Below are 14906 nucleotides of genomic sequence, written 5' to 3'. Positions count from 1 at the left end.
AGAAAACTATCGAGTACCTCGCTAAGCCTATCCTCCGACGCCCAGCACGTAGGCGTGAGAACAGTCAACTCTAAGGGCGTCCAATGGAGTGCATATAGGTAGATGGCTCTGTGTATGGCGATGCACGTAGTGCGCTCACGCGCCTAGAATTTCTTGAGCCAAAAAAAAAAGATTTGATCTTCCTCCCGTTTACAATATTGAACAGAGCGAGGGTAGATTATGAAATTGCATGCTTCGCAGATCTTGTAGAATCCTTTCTGACGATCACTCCTCCGGCTAATTGAAAATTCTTCATATACGGATTTGATCACTATACTTGGATACCCCGAAGATAATTAATGGAAGGGAATATATCGACGCCTTACTCTCTTGACCGAACTAGCCTCGATTCATCCTTCGACTTTTTTCTTTATGGAATAGTTCGATATCACTTGAAAGGGTCCACTATATAACCAGTTGTCTTGTCTGGAGTCGGATTAATCTTCGAAAAAGTGATGTAAGAGTACGAACTCTGTATATTAAAAAAGTGATGGTTGTGGCGACATATCATACTGCCACTTCAGAGCCCAAGTCATTAAAAACCTTCAAAAATATCATCAGCTTTGGAAATATTTAAATCTTCTACGTTTATAGCCTATACGAACGTGATAATACACGTCAAACTTGCAGATAGTCGTGTCCCGTAACTTTCCATTAACATTCTAACGCTAAGAGCACTGTTTGTGTCATAACTTCCATCGAGGATATCGACCCGTAGGATTGACACATCTCGCAGATACTAAATGTATCATCTCGTAAAATTCACCTCCAATTTAATGGTAGTAGTTACGAGTGTGAGTGTTACGAAAACTTGGCAGGTCGCAAACATCTGGGATTTATTCGTGCAATGAAAGAAAAAACGGACATAATGATAATTTGTGTGGAATCACAAAAGAAAGTGAGAAAAATTGGAGCAACAAAAGCCTGTGGCATTTTTTTTTGCGCCGTGTTCATGCACATCCGATCTGGACGTTCTCTCGTTCGTTCTTCTGATATACAAACTGGGGGCTATCCGTTTTCACTGACTGGCTTATAATATACCAGGAGCATGGCCATAATAATCGGGTTAACCCAGTTGCCACCCTCGAGCTGAGCGACACACATACATACACAATTCCGAAGCCCTCACGAGAATGTGAAAAAAAAACAAACCAAAAGCGCCTTGCCAACCAACTTTAAAAGCACCTCTAAACTAATCTGAAAAAAAAACGAATAAAAATCAAATTACGGCTAATCGCATGTAAAGGGAATATCATTCAACATAAAACAGATGAAATTTAAAAACTTTGAATAAGAATACTCCACAACGCTATTGAAATACGAACTTCTTTTCCATGAAAATGCTTTTTCGGACTCTGGAAGTGGTAAATATTTATTATCGTGTGAATCTGAAACCTTGCCTGCTATTGATCCCATGCATAAGTTTCCCATTAGTAACGGAATTAATAGTGTTCGAGAGAATTCGTTGAAATCTCTGAATTCTATGACGAAAGCAAGACTGCATACACCCGTTCCATTTTTCTATTCCTTTATTCCAAAAAACATCATCAACGACTTGGCAGTTATACAGAAGGTTCAAAGCAGCATACAACAAGCCACAAAAGTCCCATAGGAACGCGCGTCAACTCCTTTAACTACGATTAGAGGCGCGTTTACAACTCTCGCGCACTCTCGGCTGGCTCCACTCAAGGGAAGACAAAGAAAAAGGAGCTTGAGTGAATACGGTATAGAGGAATAGCGCACAGCAATGCGGTAGAGAATTACGAGGGAATATAGTACAAGAGAACAGGTTGATGGCGAGAAAGGGAAAGAGAGAGAGAGAGAGAAAGAGAGAGAGAGGGAGAGTAAGAGAAGATGAAAAAGGAGAATGGAAATGGTCGAGAGAGGGTCGGAAGTGTATTTTAAGAATCTCATTAAAAGAGCTGGAGCGTTTGCGCTCGCGTGCTCCTGCTCCGCTCGTTGGAGTTCCTCGCGTCAAACGACTGTAATAACGGTGGGACAGACAGATGGACGAACAGACTGAAAGAGAGAGAAGAAGAGTCGTGGAAGTCGCGTAATTCGTAATACGACGCAGTGGAATGGAGACGACTGAGGAGCATTGAAGAATTCAGAAGAACAGATCCATGCAGATCGGAATGTTGGGAGGCGCGTAGATACATGCTTAGATGGAAATTGAAAAATTGACAAAAAGTCGGCAAAGAAATGTTCATTCTCGCTGAAGGTGTGGGAAAAGACAAGAACGAAGAGAAATAGACAAAAGATACCACCGACAAATAGAGGCTTTAAGTTTGAATGTTGAGATTTTTCTATGTGAGATCAGATCCCATGAAACAAAAAGTCGATATGTGAATAAGTAGAAATGAAAACAATCTGAGTTGAAGCCCTTAATCAAATGCCTCAACCGCGAATGATGGTAGACGATAGCAGTTAATCATTATTGGTACCAAGCTCCGTTTCTCGGTCGTCTAAGTTTCATTTTACATGGGAATATTGACTAGATCGACAAAGGCTGCTTATTTACAAGCCGATGGCTCTGCCTTTGCTACTTCCACGTTTGAAGCACACGCGAATTCGATTGGATGTCGACAACATCTATTTTCAGTATGTCGAACAATTGTACAGCTTTTGTGTTAGAAGTGTTGGAATAGTGAAGGATAAACGTTGAAATGAAATAGTATTTTCCCCTTGATCCTGTTCAAATTGAATTGAGAACGTGTTGAAAAACTTGGAACAAACCCAAGCGCAATACCTCAAATGGGATGAACTCGAAATGTAACTTCTTGAATGAACGTGCACATAGCTGAGGAAAAATGTGTCACGTGAAAATACCACTCACAACATTGCCATTTAAGGAAGTTGAGGCTGTACAGTCATTTTTTTACCCAAAAGTGATGACCTGTACCTTTCAAAAGTTAGGCCAGTTTACAGTTTAGCAATGTTGCATACACTTTAAAGAAAAGTTGGGGAAAAAAGACGAAAAACTGGTGAAAGCTCAGTCGAAAACACGAGCAGTGACGATCCTAGCCTCAAAAAACTGCACGGAAAACAGATTATTATTAATATAATCTCAGCAAATCTCCTAATAAATCTGAAAAAAATTGACATTATTCGGCAAGCCTTGCTCATGTTGCCCAAAAAATTTCATATTTTTAGCATCATTTTTAACAGAGATATCACCGAATGTGTCTTGACTTCCATAAGATTACATGTTATTTGGCCCAAATTGTTATTGATTTTTCTCAGCAACGACGCTCCTAAACTGTCTGAAAATTTAACTGATTTTTTTTTACACTTCACTTTATAAGATGCTATCGGTTTAAAAGCGGTGACATCATTTTCATTCTAATGCCTCAACTTGCTTAAATCTTTCTGTTTCTTCATTTTATTAATGATTTTGCTAATAATCGTTGGATATCTTCATTTATTTTCTAACACTCACAGCCAAGATCACCAAGCATGATCCAACGGATAAAAACATTACGGCTCTACGTGACACGCCCTTCATTGAAATTGGCCAGAGCATTCACGTCCTCCGCGATAGGACATGGCAGCCGCAGCGACGGACGTATCGTACCGTGAGATCCGCAATGCATTGATATTACAGCGGCGTTCGTGCGAACTTTCCGTATAAAAGGTTTTTCAAAAGCCCGTATTTTCGCCTGGTACTTTTTTCTATTCCACACATACTCGCATACACGTGGACACTCATACCGCACTTGGAGTGACGCCGACGGATTTTCACCGCGCACCAAAACCGTCGTCGTCACTTTGACATGCACACACACTAAACAGTGCTGGGGGCATGTGTCGAAGGTTCGTAAAAATACACGCGTTCGTCTTTTGGCCGAAAAGCTGCACTTCAGCTCGTAGGCACTCCTCCGTCGTTATTCACTCAGAGTGAATTCGAATCCGTTCAATTCAAAATCACTCAAGCAAAACGCTCAGACCTATCCGAGAGCTGAGGAAAGTCTGAAAAATCATTATTTCGTTTTTCTACGAGGTTCCTCTCGTAACCTCACAACACTTTGGATCGACGCGGAACAATTTGTTTTCCACCCCAAGATCCCAGCAGTTCTTTTCTCCAATCATCTTCCTCCAACATCGACGCTCTCAACCTCCTTCACGATCGCTTGCGAGCTAAAATCGCAGTGGAAATAGTAAACATTCGAAAATCACAATCCTCGGAAGTGCGTACGCACTCGCTTATTGATCCCCGGTCTTATTTCTACGAGATATAAAAAATAACTATTTGAAAGCCAGTGCCAGCCAAAAATCCGTTTATATCCAGATGCCATGATGAAGGAAAACCTATCAATGGTTTCGAAGGAATTGAGCCTCGGATACATGGAGAAAAAGAATGAGAAAAAATAGAACAGATCAAGTGAGCTCTCGCACACGTTTTACGCCCGATAAGCTCCCAGGAATTTCTTCCCTTATTTTTTCAATCTCGAGGGTTGATGAACCGTGCGAGGAGTCTGCCTCGATATAAACAACTGGTTCTTGCTACCTCTATGGTATTCACATCAATATGCCTCCTGAAATATCTTGCGCTGTAAGTTGGGAAAATAGCAAGGCGTCTGTAATCCAATTTTGTGGCGAAGAGTGCTTTCAACATGCATCGAAAGTAAAAAAAAACTCATGAAGAATGGGGTTCGAGAGGCTGCGAACAAAACATTCTTACTAGACTTGACTAGATCTTGACTGCTCGGAATTTCCAAAAACAGAGAGTAACTACGAATGTAATAATTGCTCGTATTTTACTCGTTGAAATATATAAAAGTCCAAGACGTAAATAATTTTTAAGTACCTAAGACCGATGAGAAACTCAACAGCACTCTTGTGCCTGTCTGACGAGACTCGTTAAAGTTCGGCTACTGGTCGATGCTCCCGGCCGCGAAGATCTCTATCCGCCTTCTTGCTTTTGGGTTTGAGATACTGTGCAAAATGTATGTTTTGCGTAGCTAGATGAAAGCTTTCCCATTTGATGTGGTCAGGGAAATAGTCGATGGTGGAGATGAAGGGGGTTTCAGTGGTCGTCCTGAATACGGTGGTTAGGAAGGGCAACGGGGTAAAGTATTCGGGAACAGAGCCAGACTTACACCAGAGAAGACGAAGAGTTTCTGCGGAGCGAGGACGCGTCCGACCTAACCTTAACGGTATCTTACACCGTGCTGAATTCAGGATATTTCAAGCCGTAGGATGTTTGACTTGGCAAGTAAAGCATCCCATTCCTCCAAGTATCTGCGACGTTCAACCTCCCTACTATTCGACGAGCTTCTCTCCGCACAAGTGGTAACATCAAACCATCTTTGCTTCCACACACTGAGAGGCGGCAAATGGAGGATGCACTTGCGCATACATATATGTATATATAACCTTTCTTCCTCAGATCTTTGTTTCCCTTACCAGCCGTGTTTCTAATAAGCGATATTATGCTACAGTGAGTGAACGTTGCCTAGGGTGTCTGCTCCACACTCAAGTAAAACTGTATTACAGAGGGGACGGAACCACTTGGCATTTGTATCAGTTGAGAGGAAGGAAGACGCCGAGAACTTGTTCGATCTTGATAACTATACAGCCCAGAGATCAGACTGTGCTTAACTCGGCGTTCCGTCATCTCGAAACTGGCTTTAGAAACCTTCGTACAATCCTGAATTGTGGCTCGCACCTAGCCTAATTAATTTTCGTTGACTCGTTCCATGAATATACGTTGTTGCACTACTCTGTGAAACGTGAATTGGAGAAATGTGGATGTGATAAGAGCAAACAGCACGTGAGAAATTCAGGCAGACAGTGCAATAGCACTCCTTGACAGCCGTTGCTGTCATTTAGGTTTTGGGTCCTGTAACGACTTTCGTTGCTGACTAAAAAAACGAAAGGCACCCGCAGACCAAATTGAGCGAAAAAAACAACTGAATATACACAAGAAACTATATGCTCCTGACATTTTAGAAACAATCTTAAACTGAGATACGATCAATTTGAATGTTAGGCTTCAAACCTACCTCGAATTCGCTTTGCATGTCAGAAACGTTAAACTTCTAAAACGCAAAGGGATGAATAGAGAGCAGAGAGCAGAAGAAATAAGATTCGGTATAAAAAACAGTAAGGTTGCTGAAACGGTGAGTTTCCTACGTACTCTTTTACAGCCGTATAACAAGATAAAAAGACGGCCAGAGTTAAGCGGTAAATAAAGGAGGGCAGCACACAAACGTGACACAACGAGGCAGAGTTGACAGACTTACGCAGATGCCCGAGCAGGGATACGTATGTGTGTATATGCCATCCCTGCTTTGTATACCATCCTAGACTTCCTCGACAGGAACGTATCTGAAAAATATTGTGCTCGGTTCTCTCGCATGAAGTATCTCAAAAGCGGTGAAGGAGACAGGTGGCCGATGTTCTCGCAAGCAAATATCGAATCTTCCACTCTAGCATACGTATTCCCCACATGCAGCTCAAGTTTTGAACTCCCTTTTATACTTACGTAGATGTCAACATCTCTTTTTTGCCTCGCAGCCCGTTGATATGGGACGTCACGCTCATGTCAAAGCCGGATTACGCGTCAAAGTCCCCCAGCGGGAAAGTGGGACAGAATAAGATGAAGCAATACTTGCAGATCGTGAAAAAGAAGGAATGTTTGCTGTGAGAGACAGAAAAAGACCCAAAAATGGCAGCATTTGATTCTTTCTTACGCCTTCCTCTTGTATCGTGCTTTGCTTTTGTTTATGTTGCCATGGTTTCCTTGCCCTATTTTTGCGTACTTATGACAATCCGCATCAACGCACTGTTCCATTAATCGCATGCCACCCCATACGTGAAATCTCATTTCATCTTTTGATAGATAATAAACACTTAATCAAATTTAATTTGATTTCTTTCAATTGAATTACACGGTCCTTCTTATTGCTGAAAATCGAAGTACTTGTGGCAGAGTCCCGGGAACCCCAACCCAATTTGGCTGCACTCTCGGCCTTTATTATTTTACGGATATAAAACGTGTGAGCGCAGCTTTCAATGTGTGCTAATGAAGCAGCGAACGAAAGTACGTGGGATACGTTTGCACTGCGATACACAGTTATATATCAAACGCCTAACTTTGTATGTCAAGAAGGTATGTGTTTTGTATAATTCCCATAGCAAACCTGTATGTAGTTGGCATATGAGAAATCGAACAGTATCGACAATTTTAGAGAATAAACAAGAAACTATGTTACCAAATGGATAATGTGAACAAACTTTTTTTTCATTGAAGATATAAAAATGCATAGTGCAAAAACACATAATAAAAAGTATTGACCACTTCAATCATTTATTTGAATCATTCCTTCATCATTTCCTCTTTTCAAAGTAAAGAGTTTAATGACAAAACTTATGAAATCTTTGTCACTCCAGCAAGTTGTTTGTAGTGCTCTGACTTTTTACTATACTTGAAAAATGACGCTTGACAATCCCGGTGCGGAGTTTGAATAGTTGCAGATGCTTTGAAAATGCTCAGAAAGCTTCGCCTCCACATTGTACATCTCGCTGCTTTAGTGCATACAATCGAGACGCTAGTGAGATCTAAAGGGGCTTTGTTAAGCGATTAGGAAACCGTGGTGGTGACATGCTTGTCACGTGAGGAAGTGAGCCTGCATAGACAGCAGGTGTACCGGGAGTGAGAAATGGCGGCAGGGCACACAGAAGGGACTGCTCTATATAGAGGCAGAGAGTCAACACGTCTGATCGCCCGGCGCCGGTCACTGAATTACTTCAGGTTCGTAGTGGCTCCGTCACTCTGTATACGACTGTAGAAAGAGAGGAAGACAGAGGAAGGAAAATACGCAATGGCCTGTCGGCAATACGCGTTAGTGTCAAGAGACATTCGCTGAAGCTTTCAACATGCAGCACACTTACGATCAACCGAAAGCCGAAGCCCAATTGTACGCTACAAAGGAGTCGGATCTATTGCTCACTCTTGGTGGAGTCGGCGGGGCAATGCAAACCAAACTGTGTCGCCGCAACCAGCCAGCTTTCCACAATGTTTGGAAAGCTAGGGGCAATGCTCTCACACGCTGATGAGCGAACGTCGCGTCAGTTGAATTATCATTGATTTACTCGAGCGATCAATACATGATGGGATAACGCAAGGGTAACATTGTTAAGCAGCCATGTAATTAGTAACGCGTTTGATTGGGGATACGTGGAGGAGCGACTCCGCTCATTAGGCTACCGTCATACAGTATTCGCGTTTCAGTTTTTGTCGTTGTAGATCATGCTACAGTAGCCTTATATACATGAAGATAAAAATTAAAGTAAAGTTAATGAAGTAACTGTTCAACGTTTAATAGTAGCAGCCACGTAAGATCGAAGATCGTGCTATCTCAAGCGATGTTTCTGAACGGAACTGAATCGCATGGCCGATGACCCCTCGTGATCATCGCCATATACGGCCGCCGCTACAACCACCCACGAAACATTCTCCACTCTTGCTTTCCACCTCAATCCCAACGGCGCATCCTGCTCGACGTACTTCCTCACTCCTCTTATCCTCCGAATCACACAGGGTCTGTTCAACCGCGCGCCATCCCCTGTGGCAGGATCGTCGACACGGTCTCTGCTATTCTCCACTCTTTCACGTTTACTTTTTTTGTAGCCAGCCCTCTGACACTGATTGCAATAAATTGCGCGCTTGCATCGCGTGTTCTCTCCTTCTAACCTGCACACTTGCGTATACGACACCGAAAATATACATGTGTACACATACGTACACAAGAATAATCACAAAAAGTGATGCCGCTATCTTTTTAAGAATTTTCACCGATAATATACTCGTTTTACTCGGAATTTTTTAAACTGTTTAACCGCGTTCATTGTTCGGTCAATTCTATAAATCATTAAACAGATACGATGCCCGGCGATTGATGTTGACACAATCATTTGCAATAGTTTTCGTGGAAGTTCTTCAAAGTTTGTTCTGCAATTGATGAAAGCCCACGTATTAATTTGATGGCTACTCTGATCGGGGTTTGAATTGGATGCTAATGGACATTTGTGATTAATGAAGTCATGTCACTAGTTCTGCGAGTACAGACGTGAAATGAATGATGATGAGACAGAGAGCCGGTTCGATCAGGTGAAATGTCAAATGGAACTTACAGAATAAAATATCAAATGACGACCCAAGCAGTGAATTTCACATCAGTTAAATGAATGATTTCTCGTGTGTCTTCTCAGTGTCAAAAGGATTGACGTATTTCGAAAGTGCATTGAGAATCGGCAAAACTGATTAGATTCGTTTCGCGTGTCCACATGAAGGATACGAAACACGGGCAAATAGAGTTAGTCGATCGCTAATTTACGACCCAGTCCAGTAGAAAGAGTAGAGTAGCGAGCATATGGATAGTTGGTACGTGGGTCGTGAGTCGACGACCGGAATCTCGTGTACTCGAGAACGAGAAGCGAGAAGGAAATGTTATCGAAGTTGCACGACGAGCCTCACCCGGTTGCTTCTTCGAGGCACACAGATAGTCTGTTGAAAGACGAATGAACAAGATCCTTTTTTCTGTTGCATAATAATCTATGAGGACACGAGCAAGAAAACGAGAACAGCAGACTTCGTATGTTTTCTTCAACTGGATCACCTATCACCAACGTTGTCGAGATATTACGCGAAAGAAACACGCGCATGCAGACCTACACAACGCACAGACAAACTTTTATATCTTTCGTCCACGTCGACCAACTGGATCGCTTCATTCGAGACTTTCACGAGTTAAACTCTCTCATAGATATTGGATACTCGTTGCAGTCTCCATATGTTCAACACGTTGTTGGTTGCCCAGCATCTTTGACAGCACAAACAAGCGAATAATTCCTTAAAATACTTCAAGTCCCTCAAGAATACGAAAGTATCATTCAGCCATTGTAAATACAATGTAAATTATGAATCCAGTTAGAAATGAGCCGTGCCCTTGAAAGGAACGACGAGATTCCATCCGGATGCAAAGCTACCCCTGTCGATATCCAGGCAAGCAGACCAATCCCAGCGAAGTTGTATGGACCGAGAATAATAATCCATTCATCATAATGGCTAGTGAAAAATCGCTAACAAATTGAAAACCTTCATTTTGTGAAATATTAAATTGCAAGCGGTCGAGAGCTTCGAAAAAGTCGTTCGACCGCTTCATTATTTCCTGCAATATTGAGACGTTGCCTCTCTACTTTCGTAGGAGTAAATGTCCGTTACGAGTTTGCAGGCCATCATTCGGTCAATTAAGGCCGTAAAATGACTTCTCAGAGATATCTGACTTAGTACTCGCGCTCATCTCATCCGCAGGCATACACATAGACACGGATTAGCTGTAGCGCAGATTCTCCATACCTTCTTAGTCCGCGAGGAGCACTCTCGTCGTCAGTCCTGCTGCGTAATTACGCATGCTTGTACAATGCCTGACAACATAGACACTGCGCTCTCGTATCTGTGCCTCTAGTGGATCCTCAATCTCGGTAGTGCCTACAAAGGGGTTTCAACAATCCGTAGCTATACGCGTAGTTTGTGGGCGTCGGTGAAGGCGTAGGCCACAAGATGACACGTGGGCGCATCGAGTCAGTCTATGCGATGCATATTCTTCTTGCGTCTTTCTGTTCATATTTCGAGGACGTGCACATCGACACGCATAAATGCGTACACGGGGAAGGGTACCTAGAGCAGCCACGAGAAGTAGATAAGCGTGTGGAAGTCGCGGACGTTATGATACTGGAAGTGCACTACCAGGCCACAGTGACACACAATCCGAGTTGGATAAAACAAAACCTGCACCGTACAGTAGAGCCTGCAAATTCATTATCGTTTCGAATGTTAAATATTTCACAGTCGGAACGGCTCGGAGCAGACACATGTTGCTTTCCTTTGTCGGATAAAAGTGTTTACCGAATGACTTTCATCTCTGGCTCGTCGTCCTGCCAACACTTACACCCTCATTTCATATATCAGTAGAGTGATCGACGCGTATTCAACGACAGGAGAATCAACTCGGTGGTATATAAAGAGAGCTTGGGGACTGATATCATGATATCAGGGTTTGTGAAACCGTATTAAGAAATTTCCGATACAAAGCATATGCTACGTTCCAATCGATAATAAGAGATAAAGAGACGAGTGTCGAACCGGCTACGTGATAGCGAGCTTACCCATTTCGGTTTTCTCGAGGGACTCTCGCTCGGAAATATCCTTCCACGAGATACATACCAGGGACTGTGGGTCCGCGTATCGGGGAATTTCAACCGACGTATCGATAGATAGCGCACCAGGAGACCTTATACTCTCGTAGTAAAATCGAGACTTGTATATATTACTTTGCCTGTTCCTTCTCATCCTTACTTATTCATCGTACATTTACTTAGAGCCTTGAGAGCTCATCCCGTTTCGTAAGCACATTCGCCTGCATTATATGTATATACTGAATGCCGAAAGATCTGCAAGGGAATCGAACCGCTTCGTCAAGTCTCCGTGAGATACATTCTGTGTATACATGTACATGCCAGCCCTCTGCGTTTTAGTACCGCTATCCACGAGACCGAGTCTTACGAGGCATTTAACCAAGAGTACGAGCAGGCATGTACTCATTCCTATGTCTGTACGGAGAATAAACCTTAGGAGCATTAGATCGTGGGTATTAGCTATTCGCGACCACAGAGTGAGGTCCATGAATGATCATTTATCCATAAAGATCCTACCGTCGAGCCAATAACCGGTATTTCCGTAAATTTGGCGATTGGTTATATTTCTTGAGACAATCGGGACACATCGGAATTGAATACAGAATTAATGGAATTGCAGCATCCAACGTTATACTCGAAGGTATAGTCGGATTTCGAGTCACGTTAAAATATTACTTTTGCTTCACCAGGACAATTCCATAATGTTGGTCGTGATATGACAACATTTCAAGGAAGATGTAACTCTGATACTGCAGGGCTAAATTTTCACTAAGGGCGTGATGTGGCTACGTTCCCTCGCCCTCGCATGTCTCGCTGATAAATCGAATTCGTTGAAATATGCAGATGAACCCGGACCTCCGGCTCTGTAATACTCTTTCCCTTTAGTGCTCGTGTCTTCTATATACGTGGACAAATTACAGAAGTGAGCGAGATTACGTGAGAGTAGAGAAAATGGATTTCTACCGTCTCCAAAGTTCGAACGGATAATCGAATCGTCTGTCGGACCTTCGAAGTCATTGGGCATCTACATTTAGATTATTTGTGCAGAGCGTCTTATTAAGAAATCCAGCTGTATATTGTGCTTAGATGAAACGGGAATTGCAAAGCTGAGTGGTGCTGTTACAGTGTGTTTCTGCCTTTAGCACACGTACAGAAACACACAGCCACTCCGAAAATTTGTATCCCGATATCCACTGGCGTCATCTTGGGCGGGGCTCTTAAATGATAATTTGAAATTTGCAGCTTCCGTTCTCTTTCTCTCATATCACCGAAGAAAGTGTTCGCGTTTATTCGCTGGAGTTTTCTCAATTTTCAATTGCATACCCGAGTTTGAATGAAGCCCATACAGACGCTGTTTCCATGAACACGAGTAGCAAGTGGAACACGGAGTATGCGAGCAGAGATGGAAGCTTTGGCGTGGCTCGTAAGTAACCGAGGTGAGCTGGCGAGGTAACCGTGTAATTTTACTTTCTGCCGGGCGTTCTCGATGGCCTGTAGGGCAAAATATACTTTATACATGTCTACATATATATACATACTTATACAGGAGGCAACAGACTCTCTTGCTATTGCTACTGGTTAGATGTACACTCGTATATATGTGGAGGCTGGACTGGCCACTGTTGCACCTCGGTCTTGTTATAACTACTGACTACCGCATTGCTGGTGCACTGCCTACTGCAACGATTACCTGCTGGCAGGAAGAACACATTTCACCTCTCTTCAACAATCTATTTATACATGTATACATCGCATTTGTGCACGAATAGTGGATGGGAATATACGTGCAATAGCGAAAAATGCAACCATTGCAGAGCTGACTTGTGCGTAAACGTCTTACGAGTCCACAACTGCTGCTGATGCTGCTGCCCAGTCTCGACGAAGAGATAACAATGAGAATAGACGTGAAGTTAGTTGTATATTGTTTGCGAATTTCAGTATTCGCACGTTCGTACGTTGATCACTTCGGTGTTACTGTTATTTCAATGACGTCAAGTTCTAACAAATGAATTTTGTACTCTGCGATATCGAGGAAAAGTAAATGAGTGTATAAAATGGATGATGAAAACCATAAAATCATTTGTAAAATTCATTTTATACGATAAAAATGTAGTTTCTCTTCAGTTGGGTATGTAACAGGTTAAGGAAAGTGAACGAAACTCTTCGGATGATGCATTGATTAAAACGTTTTACAAAACATATATGCAGCATCAAAAATTCAATTTGAGATGATTTATACGGTCCACAGATCCGCTGTGAGCGTTCTACGATGATTTCGAATTACCCTCTATGATAACGCAGAGTTACGGACCTAATTTGTTAGCTTTATGGATGCAGCGCACCGGAGACAGTAACAAATGATGTCACGATATATCTGTCTGTACAGAACGAGATAAAGTGAGTAATTCCATGTATGAACGTGAATCCGTTCACGCTATTGATGAGACTGGGAGGAGTCTGAGTGGGAACTCGAGATGAAAACTTTCGACATTAATATCACTGCCATTTTCCGGCCGTCTTCACCACCTCATGAAATGATCATTTTTAATTAGGTGAAAATAACTTTCTTACGATAGAAAATTATAGAATTCATCCGAGTCAACTTTTCCTCGGCAAATACAAATATGCATTAAGCAGGGACGTGCATATAAATATTCACATCCGTACCAATTTCTACGTCGCACATAATAAAGCCCTCGTTAGCGTGTCAGCGGACTGTACGTTAGGAATACGTGATCGCACAATTTCACAAGAGCACTAAATAATTCGCGTGTGTGTATGTATTTTGTAACTTGACTTTACATCCGGCGCACCCTGATTGAACTGTATAGTCACACGAAACACACATTTGTAACGTTGATAGGCACAAAGTCGCGGACCATTGTCAGAATTCGAGACAAAACAAAATAAAAACGCGATCGAGACGAATATTTAAATCCACATTGTCGATTCACGCTGATGCATGTAGGGAATAAAATTTTCATCAAATTTATAAGCATGAAAAACGTGGTTCATGCATCAGTACCTACACATGTTCCCTTTTTGCACAATCTCTGTACAAGCTTCATGCCACGTCATAAAAAACACGTGGGGAGCAAAACTTTTTTTTCTTAGTCTCGATTAAAATTTTTGTGCTCCATCTCTCTTGACTTTTTCACATCCATCACACACTTCATTTCCCACTTGGTTTGCCTGCTGCCTCGCGCATGAAAACCTATCCTATGCCGTGGTATAGAAAAAAAGAAGGGTGTCGCACTCTCTAGGGCACTAAAATCGAGGTCAACGATTTCTACGCCTCGGAAGAACGTAGCTCGAGTCTAGTAGCTTCTGTATATCGCTCATATATACCTGCACACGTGTGTGTGAAAACTTTGGATTCGCTGTGACGTATACATATACACATGGAAAAAAAAAACGTGTAAACGCATATCGAGGACGTAAAAGATCCTGACGTATCGCGTGACTCGGATGATCGATGCGCGTCTCGTGTTAAATAATTCAGTGATTTCCGCAGGAGACTCTTCGGTGTGAGCAGTCTCTTACTCTTTCTCTCGCTGTCTTTTCAGCCGACATAAAACTCTTTAGTGTGCTACTCAATGCACCGTATACGTTGACTCGAGCCGAGCACTCATCGCGTCATCGTATCTTTACACACCCGCGCACTT

At 42.4% G+C, this 14906-nt stretch overlaps 1 protein-coding gene across 2 annotated transcripts in view; it reads left to right on the top strand.

Moving 5' to 3' along the window:
* sli (slit guidance ligand) overlaps positions 1-14906 on the top strand; it is a 301634-nt gene that overhangs the window by 189552 nt on the left and 97176 nt on the right. The window lies entirely within an intron of this gene.

Source organism: Venturia canescens, chromosome 1 (genome assembly GCF_019457755.1).
Source record: "Venturia canescens isolate UGA chromosome 1, ASM1945775v1, whole genome shotgun sequence".
NCBI lineage: Eukaryota > Metazoa > Arthropoda > Insecta > Hymenoptera > Ichneumonidae > Venturia > Venturia canescens.
Note: the sequence above shows the minus strand (reverse complement) of the source record. Positions and strands in the feature narration are given on the sequence as shown.